Raw genomic sequence first — 13,671 nt, 5'->3', positions numbered from 1 at the left:
TTATTTCATTGCATATCACTATTATCTGTGTTCTTTAGGTTATTTACATCTGTTGTGTATGCATGGTAGAAATACTATATAATTTAGTATTCCTCTACCTCTTCTTTAAATACCACATTCAGTAATGCCACCTTTATGGCTGTTTAACCACGTTTGTGTGGGACCTCCTATGCCGTTATTCCCCAATGAGGTTTTACTGTTTCTCTACACAGGATCTGCCTTTGACTATATCATACCCTGGTGTAGGATTTACTTACCCTAACTGCTTCTTGGAAACCTGATTTGAAATTTCTGCATGGAGATAATCATATACTTTTTAAATCAAGCTATTTCAGCCAGAGTAGAAAGCACATATTCTTTTCTTTGTGAACCCCTTAAACTCCAAACAAATCTAGTTTTCCAAAATTGTTGAACTGGCATGAAATCAGCACGGCACAATAGTCTCTAAATTGAACTTGAATGAACTTCATATGTCATTCATTTTCACATTTGATGGAAAGAAATGATGGAAAAGAAGCCAAGAAAATACCTCATTTTTTTCTTCTCCCGTGTATCAAGTTTACCCAACAAAATACTGTCTGCAAAGCTTTCCCTTTACATTTACATTCTGTGTGTGCCAGAGCATCCCTAAACCTCTACTAATATTGTAACATGCTTTTAAAATATGACCATGTTTAATTATGTTTCCTAATGAGAGTGTTCTATTAGTCTCATTTATAAAGAGTATTTTTCTTAGCAAAACATAATGAAATAATTGCTTTTGACAGCGTTTAGTGAGGGAACTTTGATGAGGTAAGTACTATGAAAAGATGAGGTCAGATTTGAGTTTCATTTCTGATGTTGTGGAGCATTAAAAAATTTATAGAGAAAACATTTATTTGAGTTAATGTAACCTAGTGAAAATATTTTTTATTATTTTTTTATTTTTTAAATTATTATTGTACCCTTCTCAGATTGTATAAAATGGTAAGATACATCCACATAGATTTGCTTATTCATTAGGGCTAAACATGCATATACATATATATACATGTACTTTAAATACAAGAGATTATTTTTATCCTTTGATCTATATGTTTCTATCACAGTTACACAATAACCAAAATATGAGCATATTATTAAGTATATTTAATATAGCCCCATATGCATGCTTTATTGAGGGTATATGTGCATATATGTGTCTTGTGGCTTTATGCGCATATAATTTGTGGAAAATTATATATTTGATATATATTTTGAAGCCCACTTAATCTTATAATGAAAGCGAAATTTCGGGGCAGTTAGGTGGCTCAGTTGGTTAAGTGTCCAATTTCGGGTCAGTTCACATACTCATGGTTCATGGGTTCAAGCTCCATGTCAGGCTCTGTGCTAATAGCTCAGAGCTTGGAGCCTGCTTCAGATTCTGTGTCGTCTTCTCTCTCTGCCCCTCCCCTGCTTGTCCCTCTCAAAAATAAAAAAAACACTAAAATATTTTTTTAAAAAAGAAAGTGAAATTTCAATGGCACTTCAATGGAAAGAGAAGCTCATCTTAACATTAAAAAATCTTACTACATATATAAACTTTATAAAAATTTATGACCTCATAATAGAAATATTACAAATTAAATACCAAGTTATTTGCTTTGCAGTAATACTGAAAAAAACCCAAATGTATTTTTATATATCCAATTTTATTTTTCTCAATGGCATATGTGTGCATTTCAAAAGTCATTGTCATATTTCATAAGTTCAAAGAAACATCTTAAAGCTCAGCATAATGGTACTTTTGCTTTCCAGAAATAAAACAGATAGATATCAAAAAAATTGCAACTAAATTTTACTCTTCCAAATGTTCTTATCATAAGAACTTTGAAAAAATGAGTAGTACATATACATCTTTACTCATATATTTTCCCATTATTAAAAAAGAATAAGGATCAGTCACTGTTATATACATATACCAACCTTATAATTTTTACATGATTTTGTTTTGTTTATAAATAGTTTTCACCTAACCCTTAAGGAAATTATTACCTAAATAATAAGTTTAGCACAGGTTTAAAATGAATACTTGAATATAGATTTAGAGATAAATATCAGGAAACAGATATGTTTAGAAGAAAAGGGTTGAAGTGAAACATTTGCAAGTATGGCCAAGTAACTGATTACATTTTTATATAAACATTTAAGTAGAAACATATCTGTATGTCTATATAAACGCAATTTATATGCTAAACTGTCCAGATTTGGCTGACATTCAGCTCATAGATGGGATTGGTATTTTGTGATGGCAAATGTGGTATATTTACCACCGTTTGTCACTACTTAACCATTTCTCTTCAGTCAAAAACAAGAACTGTATGCCAGGAGTGAAATAGTGTGACCATGCTACTACATTCTACATCTGGGATGTGTTTTAAAAATGAAATAAGAGGGGCGCTTGGGTGGCTCAGTCGGTTAAGCGGCCGACTTCGGTTCAGGTCACGATCTCGCGGTCCGTGAGTTCGAGCCCCGCGTCGGGCTCTGTGCTGACAGCTCAGAGCCTGGAGCCTGTTTCAGATTCTGTGTCTCCCTCTCTCTGACCCTCCCCCGTTCATGTTCTGTCACTCTCTGTCTCAAAAATAAATAAACGTTAAAAAAATTTTTTTTAAATGAAATAAGAGAAAATATACTGTGAATGGTAGACGATAGTTAACACTGGCTTTGCTTATTTGTGTTGGTCAAAGAAGTAATACAGAGTGAATCAGATTTGTACAGGAATGATTATTTATTTTTTTATATATCAAAGACAAGGCCATAAGATTAAAGTCAAGTCTTTAGTTCAGAATTAAAATTGATGCATGCCTGGTACTCACAGGAGATTTTTCTAAGTATTGTACGTATCACCAAGACTTCCAACTTAACATCTGATGGGAGAACTTCATCAGTATGCAAATGGAGAGACAGGGTGACTGATGTAGTAAACTCTTCATATAACATGTGCTGAAAAGATCAAGATCTCTTTTTAATTAACAGTTGGTTGAGACAAATAAAAAATAAAGGATGAAGGAAAATAAAAATTGAGAATTCTATATTACTACATACAAAAGTTGAAATTTATAAGATCCTGTAGAAACAGAGCAAAGGTAGTATATGATAATTTATAGATGCTTTTTAAACATTTGATCTGATTCTGAATGAAATGTAAGATAAAAATGAAATATAAAATATTTAGACTTTGTAAGGCAAGAAATAAAAATGAGTTGAAAGCATATCTCAAGATAAAAAGTGGTTTGACATAATAAGATGGTAATGGCACAAAGAATCAATAGCTAAATTAATCTACCTTTGAGATGGTGAAGATCATAATTATTTCTGTACAAAATGTAATCAGAATTGTATGATAAACAACACAGGAAATAAGAAAGAAATGTTAAAGGGACTAGAGACACCTTAATATATTATACATGTTCATGGAAAAAATAACCAAAAAACAAAAAGGAATAATGGATAGAAATGATTTAAAGTAAATGTGGCAAATACTACAAATCTGTGTAATAAAGATTAAATTGTAAGATGTGCTTAGATTGCTTATTGAATAGCAATCATCAATTTTACAGATAAACAGATTTTAAAACATGAATTTACATGTACTATTTATTACAAATCTATTGATCACATGAATCTTTATAATATCATAATTTTAGCAGTCTTTTAAAAGTGGTAGATTGAAAACAATTTAGATTAGTTACTATATAGTTTTCTTTACCAAGCCCCTTATTAATTTAATTAGAGAAAATGAGAAGATTTAAATAATAATTTAACTAGTTCCTCTAACTATTAATTCTGCAGGCACTAGAAAGTTTAACATAAGAAACGATGATACGTATGGTAAATTCATTGTATGATTAAAATGCATTTTTACAAAAATCCACTATGCAGCTTTTAGTGGTACTGGTATTGGGAAATGCAGGGTGGATTTTGGATTTAGAAAATGCAATCATTGTACAAGAGTAAATGAGTGTTTGCTGAGAAATTACTTGAATGAGTATCATTTCATTAAAATAGAAACATGAAATCAGTGTCTTTAGAAGAATGAATATGTTTTGTTAGATATGGACCTCTCCATCCTTTCTAAATTATATTGTGAGATATGCACAGTTACAAAAATGTTAAATAAGGAAGAATCAGAAAATAAACATGTAAAATAAAAAGTAATCAAGGGTGGGGCGCCTGGGTGGCTCAGTCAGTTAAGCGGCGACTTCGGCTCAGGTCACGATCTCGCGGTCCGTTGTTTGAGCTTCGCGTCGGGCTCTGTGCTGACGGTCAGAGCCTGGAGCCTGTTTCAGATTCTGTGTCTCCCTCTCTCTGACCCTCCCCCGTTCATGCTCTGTCTCTCTCTGTCTCAAAAATAAATAAACGTTAAAAAAAAAAGTAATCAAGGTGGTTAATATGATCTAAATATATTTTTAAACAAGAAAATTAGGCATGAAATGTCTTTCAGGTTATTTCTTACAATTTTGTGCTCAATGGCATAATGCTAACATCATAATTTGCCAGGATTGAGCACTTTGTAACTCGACAGTTTATTATTTAGTTAGTTATTTTTAAAGTATGTGCCCACTTGCATGCGAGTGGTGGGGGGGGGGCAGATGGAGAGAATGTTAAGCAGGCTCCACACCAAGCGTAGAGCCCAAAGGCGGACTCTATCATGATCTGAGCTAAAATCAAAAGTTCCACACTTAACTAAGTCACCCGGGTAACTCCTCGACATTTTATACAACTGGAAATTATGCAAAAGTTATCTTGTTTATCAAGGGAAATAAATATTTTCAAGAGGATTTTATTAAAGACAGTTAATAAAATATTTAGTGGAATCCCTCTTATATTAAAGTATTTTTAGTCAATATTGGCCAGCCCTCTAGTTGTGGAATAAAGTATAAGTTTATGTGGATTCAGTGTCCCAACAGGTGGCTGTGTAATTTCAACATAATGTATAAAAAAGAAACATATATAATCGTAACTAATCCCAAATGCTAATTGATAACCTATAGGGGATAATCAGTAGAAATGAGTTCATATGATTTAATATTAATTTGATGTGGTAAAACATCACTGCCCTTGAATACTATTTGTAGCTGAGGATATACTTTCATTTTACTTGCTTATTCTGTACTATAACTTTGCTTTTATGTGAATTACTACCTGTTATATTTTTTAAAGATATTAATTAAATCAATATAAGTTAAAAATATGTTCTTTTAAAGGCAGATTTTTCCTCAGAGCCATTTTAAATTCACAGCAAAATTGAGAGGAAAGTACAGAGAGTTCCCATATGCTCCCTGTCTACACACATGCATAGGCAAACCCATTATCAACATCACTTACCAGAGTGGTACATTTGTTACAGCACATGAACCTATACTCATACATGATTATCACCCAAGCCTATAATTTATCTTAGGGTTCACTCTTGGTGCTGTACATTATGTGGATTTGGACAAATGCATAATGACATGTATTCATCATTATAATATCATGCTGAGGAGCTACACTGCCCTCTGTCCTATCTATTTATTCTTCCTCTTACCCCGACCCCCTGGCAACTACTGAGCTCTTTGCTGTGTCCATAGTTTTGCCTTTTCCAAAATTTCGTATAGTTGGAATCATACAATATGATTTTCTTTTTTTTAATGTTTATTTAATTTTGAGAGAGAGAAGCAGAGAGAGGGACACACGCACACACACACACAGAATCTGAAGCAGGCTTCAGGCTCTGACCTGTCAGCACAGAGCCATATGTGGGGCTTGAACCCATGAACCGTGATATCATTACCTGAGCACAAGTCCACACAAAACCAACTGAGCCACCCAGGCACTCCTATGTAGTCTTTTCAAACTGTTCTCTTTCAATTAGTAATACACATTTAAGCTTCCTCTGTGACTTTTCATGTCTTGATAGCTCATTTCTTTTTAATGCTGAATATTCCATTTTGTGAATGTACCATTTTTCATCTATTTATTTAATGAAGGGCATCTTCGTTGCTTCCATGTTTTTGCAATTATAAATAAAGCTGGTATAAACATCAGTGTGAAGATTTTTTTGAGCACATAAGCATCAGTTTTGGGAGATAAATATCAAGGAACACAATTGCTAGATTGTTTAGTAATAGTATATTTGGCTTTACAGGAAACCACCAAACTCTCTTGGTGACTGTACCATTTTGCATTCCCACCAGCAATGTATGACAGTTCCTATGGGTTCATATCCTTGCTAGTATTTGTTGTCAATGTCCTGAATTGTTGCTGTTGCAATCAATATGAGTGGTATCTTATTATATCTTTAATTTGCATTTCCCTTATGACATATGATGAAGAGCATCTTTTCATATGCTTATTTTTCATTTGTATATCTTCTTAGATGAGGTGCCAGTTAAGGTCTTTGACCTATTTTTTATTCTGGTTGTTTGTTTTCTTAATTTTGAGTTTTAAGTGTTCTTCTTATGTTTTGGATCACAGTTCTTTGTTAATTGTGTCTTTTGCAAATATTTTCTCCCTGTCTGTGGTTTGTTTTCTCATTTTTCTCTAACATTTTGGGTGATAGAACAATAGTTTTAAATTTAAATGAAGCCCAGCCTGTAGGTTCTTCTTTTCATGGATCGTAACTTTGATGTTGTATCCACAAAAGCATCAGTATACTCAAGGTCATCTAGATTTTCTCCTATGTTATCTTTTAGGAATTTTATACTTTTGCATTTTACATCTAAGTCTGTGATCCATTTTGAATTTGTTTTCGTACAGGATTTGAAGTCCATATCTAGGGGTGTGTGTGTGTGTGCGTGTGCACGCACACATGTGCGCCTAATTGTTCCAGCACTGTTCGTTCCTTTGTTGAAAAGACAATCCTTTGCTTCATGGTATTGTCTTTGCTTCGGTGTCAAAGAACAGTTGGCTCTGCTTATGTTGATCTACTTCTAGGCTCTCTGTTCTGTTTCACTGATTTATTTGTCTCTCTCTTTTTTTTTTTTGCCAATACTAACACTGTGTTTATTACTGTAGTTTTATAGTAAGTCTTTTTAAAAATTTTTTAAATGTTTATGTATTTTTGAGAGAGAGAGAGAGAGAGAGAGAGAGAGAGAGAGAGAGAGACAGAGCACAAGTTGGGGAGGGGCGCAGAGAGAGGGGTACACAGAATCCAAAGCAGGCTCCAGGCTCTGAGCTGTCAGCACAGAGCCCAATGTGGGGCTCGAACCTACAAACTATGAGATTATGACCTGAGCCAAAGTCAGTTGCTTAACCACCCAGGTCGCTGAGCCACCCAGGCACCTGTATAGTAAGTCTTTTTTTTTTTTTTTAATGTTTTTTCCACATTTTTATTTTCTTGGTTATCTGACATTTGAATTCCTTTTACTGAAATCACTACTTTTTTGATTCAAGTTTCTATTTAGTTTATAGTTAGTTAACTTAAAGGGTAATATTCGTTTCAGTAGAATAATTGAGTAAGCCTTGAAGAGGGTAGTGTCAGTACTCCAACTTTGTTCTTTTTCTCCAAAATTATGTTGGCTATTCTGGGTCTTTTAACCTTCCATATAAACTTCAGAATCAGTTTGTCAATATCCACAGAAAAACTTGCTGGGGGTTTGACTGGGATTGCACTGAATCTGTAGATCAAATTGGAAACAACTGACACCTTAACATTATACAGGCTTCCTACCCATGAACATGGAATATTTCTCCAATAATTTAGTTCTTTCTTGATTTAAGTCATCAGGGTTTCATAGTTTTCTTCATATAGATTTTACACATACTTATTCAGATTTATACCTAAGTATTTCATTTGTGGGCATGCTAATGAAAATGGTATTGTATTTTTTATTTCAAATTCCACTTGTTCACTGCTGTTGTGTAGGAAAGCAACTGGCTTCTGCATATTAACCTTGTGTCCTGCAATCTTGATAAATTGCTTGTTAGTCTGGTAGGCTTTTTTTTTTTTTTCAGTTATTTTGGGATTTTTTTGCATTGACAGTGTTGTCCTCTGTGGAAAAAAAAACAGGCTTTTGTTTTGTTTTCCTTTAGTTTTAGTTTCAGAACACCCTTATTCAGCTATAATTCACATATATAATTCAACAATTTAAAACTATTGATTCTTAGTATATTTACAGAGTTGTGCAACCATTACAAAAATAAATTTTGGAACATTTTCATTACCTCTCAAAAAAGCACACAGTTGTTGAGCATTTTCTTCTCCCCATACCAGTTTATCCCTGAGCAGTCCCTCCCCCTTTCCCTCTGATACTTCCCTTATACTAAGAAACTTCTAACCTACTTTCTGTCTATATGGCTTTGCTTACTATGGATATTTCATATAAATGGAATCAAACAGTCCATTTGAACTTTTGTTTCTGATTTCCTTCATGTAGCATGATGTATTCAAGGTTCATTCATGTTATAGCATCTACCAGAACTTTATTCCTCTTTGTTGCATTATTCACTATAGCCAAAAAGTATAAGCAACTCGAACATACGTTGATGGATGAATGAATAAATAAAATGTGGTAGATCCATGCCATGGAATATTATTTGACAAAAACCGTGTTCTCTAACTTTTGCTTCTTTATAAATTACCAAATTATTGTAGTATTTAAAAATTGGCTTATTAAGTGAAAACCAGTTGAAAATGTGACTTCGTTAAATATTAAAAAGGATAAGACATATATCCAAAAATGTAAGCCATAGATTTATTAATATTTTAGTTCATAGGCATATGAATTAGCCATGCAGGAATACTGATGTTCAGTTACACTGGGTGTTTTAAGTATAAAGTGATTACTCTTGATTTTACATAAAACATAAGAGAATATATTTAAGGATTTATTGTAAAATTCCATAGATGTTTTGCTTGTCTCTGTGAGCCAAATATGCACATGCAAAAATGTAATTATATCAGAAAAAAAATAATAGTTAATTTTAGTACGGTTGAAATCATCATCTAGAAAAGTCAAGTTACGCTACTACCTATGAAAATAGTACCTAACACAGACGTTCCTGATTGAAGCCTGGGGAAAATGTTAGGGGTAGTGATAGAGCCTGAAGCAAGGATCACAATTGAGTAACACTGTCTAGAATGAATGTCAGATTTGTAACGTTATGTCTAGAGCCTAATTTATATATATCCAAATTAGTCTTTATGCTCTACTGTCTTAAAAATGATGTATCGATTTATATTCTGTGTAGAATTATACCATATTGTTTTGTAATTAGAGATGTTAATTACTGCAGTTCTATGTATAGCTGACACCGCCTACAGAATAGGGCTGTAGGAAAAGTGAACACCGATTTATTTTCAGTTTATATTCATATTCATATATTCAGTTTTTATTTCATTCAAAAGATTTTAACTCAAGAATAAGTGTAATAAAGCTTATCACATAAAATATTCTTGTAGGATTAATTAAAATGTTACCTCCTTCAGTAACTTTACCTACTTCTTTCTCTTTTTCTTGATTCGATACTTATTTTGTGTCTTATCCTTCCTTCTTTTGTTTCAATATATATAGGACTTCTACTAGGTGCAAGATCATGGGTAAGATTCTGTATACATAGAAGTGAAAAATATAAAATACATATTTCTTTAAATAGCTAAGTAGATATCTTAGTTTTCTATTGCTACTGTAGCAACTGGCTATGAAGTCAGTAGTTGAAAACAACACCAATGTATCATTCTAGAGTGCTGGAAGTTACAATTTTGAAATGAATCATAAAGAACTAACATCTTGGTGTTGGCATATTTTCCTTCTCCAGGCTGCCTCCATGCATTTGCTGCAGCCACTTCTGTCTTTAGAGCCACCTGTGTGGCATCTTCAATTCTGTCTCTTTTGTTCTCCCTTGTTCTCAGTCCTGCCCTCCTCTTTTCCTTTGAGCTGCCATTAGTCACGTGTTGTTCTCTGACACCCTGCCATCTTCTTGCCCTTACAAAGACACTTGTGGTCACATTGGGGCACACAGATAATCCACAGTAATCTTCCCATCTCATCTCAAAACCTTAATTGCATCAGCAAAGTCTTTCCTCCCCATATAAATAATTTCATGGGTTCTAGGGATTATACATGGACATCTTCAGTGGGGGGAGCATTTTTCTGTCACCTGCAGGAAGTATATCTGTATTTCTGCTACAGTTTGCATTTATAATATATGTGTGTATTTTGAATGGGAGAAAAAATGTTCGGTGTTCTAATTTCAGGTTTAACAGAATCTTTGTACATATTAAAATAAGTTACTACTAAATTTCATAAACCTTGCTAAAGATTTTAATGTAAGGTTCTTTAGAGTATAAACACAGATTTTGGTTTTGTATTATCAGTATAGATAAAATCTATTTTTATGAAAACATTTTATTATGGGATATAAAATAGAGACAAGTATGTAAAGCAGAAATTTACACCATAATTAATACTTGTAAAAAAGCATCACCCTCATAACCACTGCACACTAGAGAACCCTGTAAGAAGAGAAGCCTGCCACCACTATACAAACATTTGCATGTTGCTTCCAGGATGTAATCTTTAGAGATAACCACACCCCTAACTTCCAGTGATCTCTTCCTTGATCTTTTTAATCCTTAGAAATATGTCCTTAAACAATGTATTCATGCCTGCTTTTATCAAGTTACATTCTACATTTTATGATTTGTCTTTATTTCTTTGCTCAGATTATATTTGTAAAAATCCATCCATCATTTTGTATATAAATCTGGATTATTTATATAATTTCTGTACAGCATTCCGCTGATTTCATTTATAATACAAGAGTCTTAGAATGGAGCATATTGAAAAGTACAAACTGAAATAAGAAGATACAGTAATAGTGATGATAATAAAGAAATATGTTGGCTTTCCTATCTCATTACACTATCACTAGTCTCTATAACACGTTCTTTACTCTAGGACTTAGTTTGAAGCAGCAGCCGTATCTGAGATAGTTACAATTTCTGTGGCAAAGGGAACAAGTAAATGGGTTGAATTGGGTTTTATCCTTTAAAGCTTCTTCCCAGAAATGACGTGGAACTTCCACTCGTGACCATAACCCAAGTAGGTCACATCACATGTCCATACCTGATTTCTAGAAGGCAGGGCAGTGCAATTACTTTGTGTACCTGGAGGGGAAACACCTTGCTGTATCTCATGAACTGCCCTGATCAGTTCGCTACTGCAGTGTCAATTAACCATCAGATACTCAATTTATTATCACTTCTGCTCACAAAATAATCCTCAAGTACATGGTCATAGTATAAAAAGTACTTTATTAACTGGTAACAATATTGGGAAAATGGAATTAGCAAGTTAAAATTTTGTGAACCTATTTTAAAATGTGGGTAAAACATGCTACTTGTATAGTAAAATTTAAAAGAACATTGCACTACCAGTATTGTGCTAAAAATATGACTGCGTATGCCAGAATATATAAAAATGATCTTACCTAAAAAAAGTCACTTACAGAATTAGAACTTTGGGAAGAAGCATGCTTTCTTATATTGTGACATTTCATAGCATACTTTTAAAAATGTTAGTACTTAAAAGTGCCTGGAAAATATTTTCAAGCAGATGAGACTTGTGAGGCATTCAGTATGATTTAGGACAATGCTGACAGCATAAGGAATAGTTCATTTTAGTTGCTTCCCAGATTTAGAGGATATCCTTTGAAGACAGTTGTCAGTTTTTTGGGGGGATTTTTTTTTTGTTTGTGTGCTGAGATTCTTTTCAGTGCTCCTTGTTATGGCTTCTTTTCTTTCCTTTTCCTTCTTTTCTTTCCTTGGTATTGGTATACTTGGTAAAAGCATTTATAACAGTGTTTCCTTAGCTCACTTCAGACATTAACTTATTGCCATCTCCTCTAGAGTCTACATTCCTAGAACAGAGAAACACATCTTAAGTCCCCCTTCCAAACTCTGATCAAGGCATTTCAAAAAGCCAGTCCTGCCACATGCTAATGCTTTATTTTGGGAACAGCCGCATTTCACATTCCCTAAGTGTGTGCAAGCAGAGACTTCGTTACTTGTTAGGCTAAAATGTCAAAGTGAAATTTCCCCCAATGGTACGCCATGAGCTGACCCAGATATTACAGTCCTATCCAATCCACTCTGCAAACCACCTTTACAGCACTTTTCAACCTTGGTGTGATAGTGAAGATTACACACAGACACACACACACACACACACACACACACACACCAAAACCAAACCAAACAAAATAAAACAAAACAGGGGCTTTGGAGCCAGACAGATGCATTTGAGTTGGTTTTTCTATACCTCATCTTCACTATCTATAAATTTGAGATGGTAATGACAATCATAGTTCCCAAATCTTTTTAAAAAAAATTAATTTTTATTTTTGAGAGAGAGACAGAGAGAGAACATGAGCAGGAGAGGGGTAGACAGAGAGGGAGACACAGAATCTGAAGCAGGCTCCAGGCTCTAAGCTGTCAGCACACAGCTGGATGCGGGGCTTGAACCCATGAACCGTGAGATCATGACTTGAGTCCAAGTCAGAAGCTTAACTGACTGAGCCACCCAGGCGCCCCCATAGTTCCCAAATCTTAAGCTATATCTTCTGTTCAGTGTCTTTATTTGCCTACTGCATCATAGGAATCGATTAAAAGTAATTATTTGTATCAGTTGACAGGCTGTCTTTCACACCATTTTGTGAACTACATGAGAATAAAGGTTGCAGTTTTTTCATATCATCACCTCCCAAATCAGCAATATTGTGAACAGAATGCAATCAGTATATACTATCATTAGACTCTTGATAGATAACTGCTTTTAAATGTGGCATATTCTTAGTAAAAAAAAAAATGGTATGTGTTGGTTTTGGTAATGTTGAAAAATAGACCTAATAATTAAAACACAATTTTATAGCAAGCATTTTTTTTAAATTTTTTTTTTAACGTTTATTTATTTTTGAGACAGAGAGAGACAGAGCATGAACGGGGGAGGGTCAGAGAGAGAGGGAGACACAGAATCTGAAACAGGTTCCAGGCTCTGAGCAGTCAGCACAGAGCCTGACGCGGGGCTTGAACTCACGGACCGCAAGATCGCGAGATCATGACCTGAGCCGAAGTCGGACGCTTAACCTACTGAGCCACCCAGGCGCCCCTAGCCAAGCATTTTAATGCCAAAAATATGTTTCATGTTTCAGTACTTGATTGGCTATTTGTTTGACATTGTGATCATTGACTTTAGGTGATTTTAAGTTCCTCTGCATTTACAATGCAGTCTTTATTTAGTAATGTTTTACATAGTTATTCATCACTTTTTCATGCTAGGATATTTTCACAGTAAAGAATAGTTATATAAGGTAGTGAGATGGATGGTGGCCTTCCCCAGAACCTATAAAAACTTACCTTCTTTGGAAGCAAGGTCTTTGCAGATTAATTAGTTTGCTAGGTCCACAGACTGAGGACTTCAGCTACATAAATTCATCTTCTTACAGTTTTGGAGGCTAGGAGTCCAGACTGAGGGATCAGCAGATGTGGCCATCCTCCTTGGCTTGCAGATGGTCTTTCCTCTGTGTGTGCCCCTCCCTAGTGCCTTTCTGTGTACAAATTTCCTCTTCTGATAAGGACACCAGTCAGATTGTATTAGGACCCAAACATGTGGCCTCATTTTACCCTAATTCCAAATACAGCTACATCCTGTGGTAGTGGGGGGTAGGCCT

The sequence above is a fragment of the Panthera uncia genome, chromosome C2 (assembly GCF_023721935.1).
Source record: "Panthera uncia isolate 11264 chromosome C2, Puncia_PCG_1.0, whole genome shotgun sequence".
Taxonomy (NCBI): Eukaryota; Metazoa; Chordata; class Mammalia; order Carnivora; family Felidae; genus Panthera; species Panthera uncia.
The sequence above is the reverse complement of the archived record's forward strand: the minus strand, read 5'-3'. Positions refer to the sequence as shown.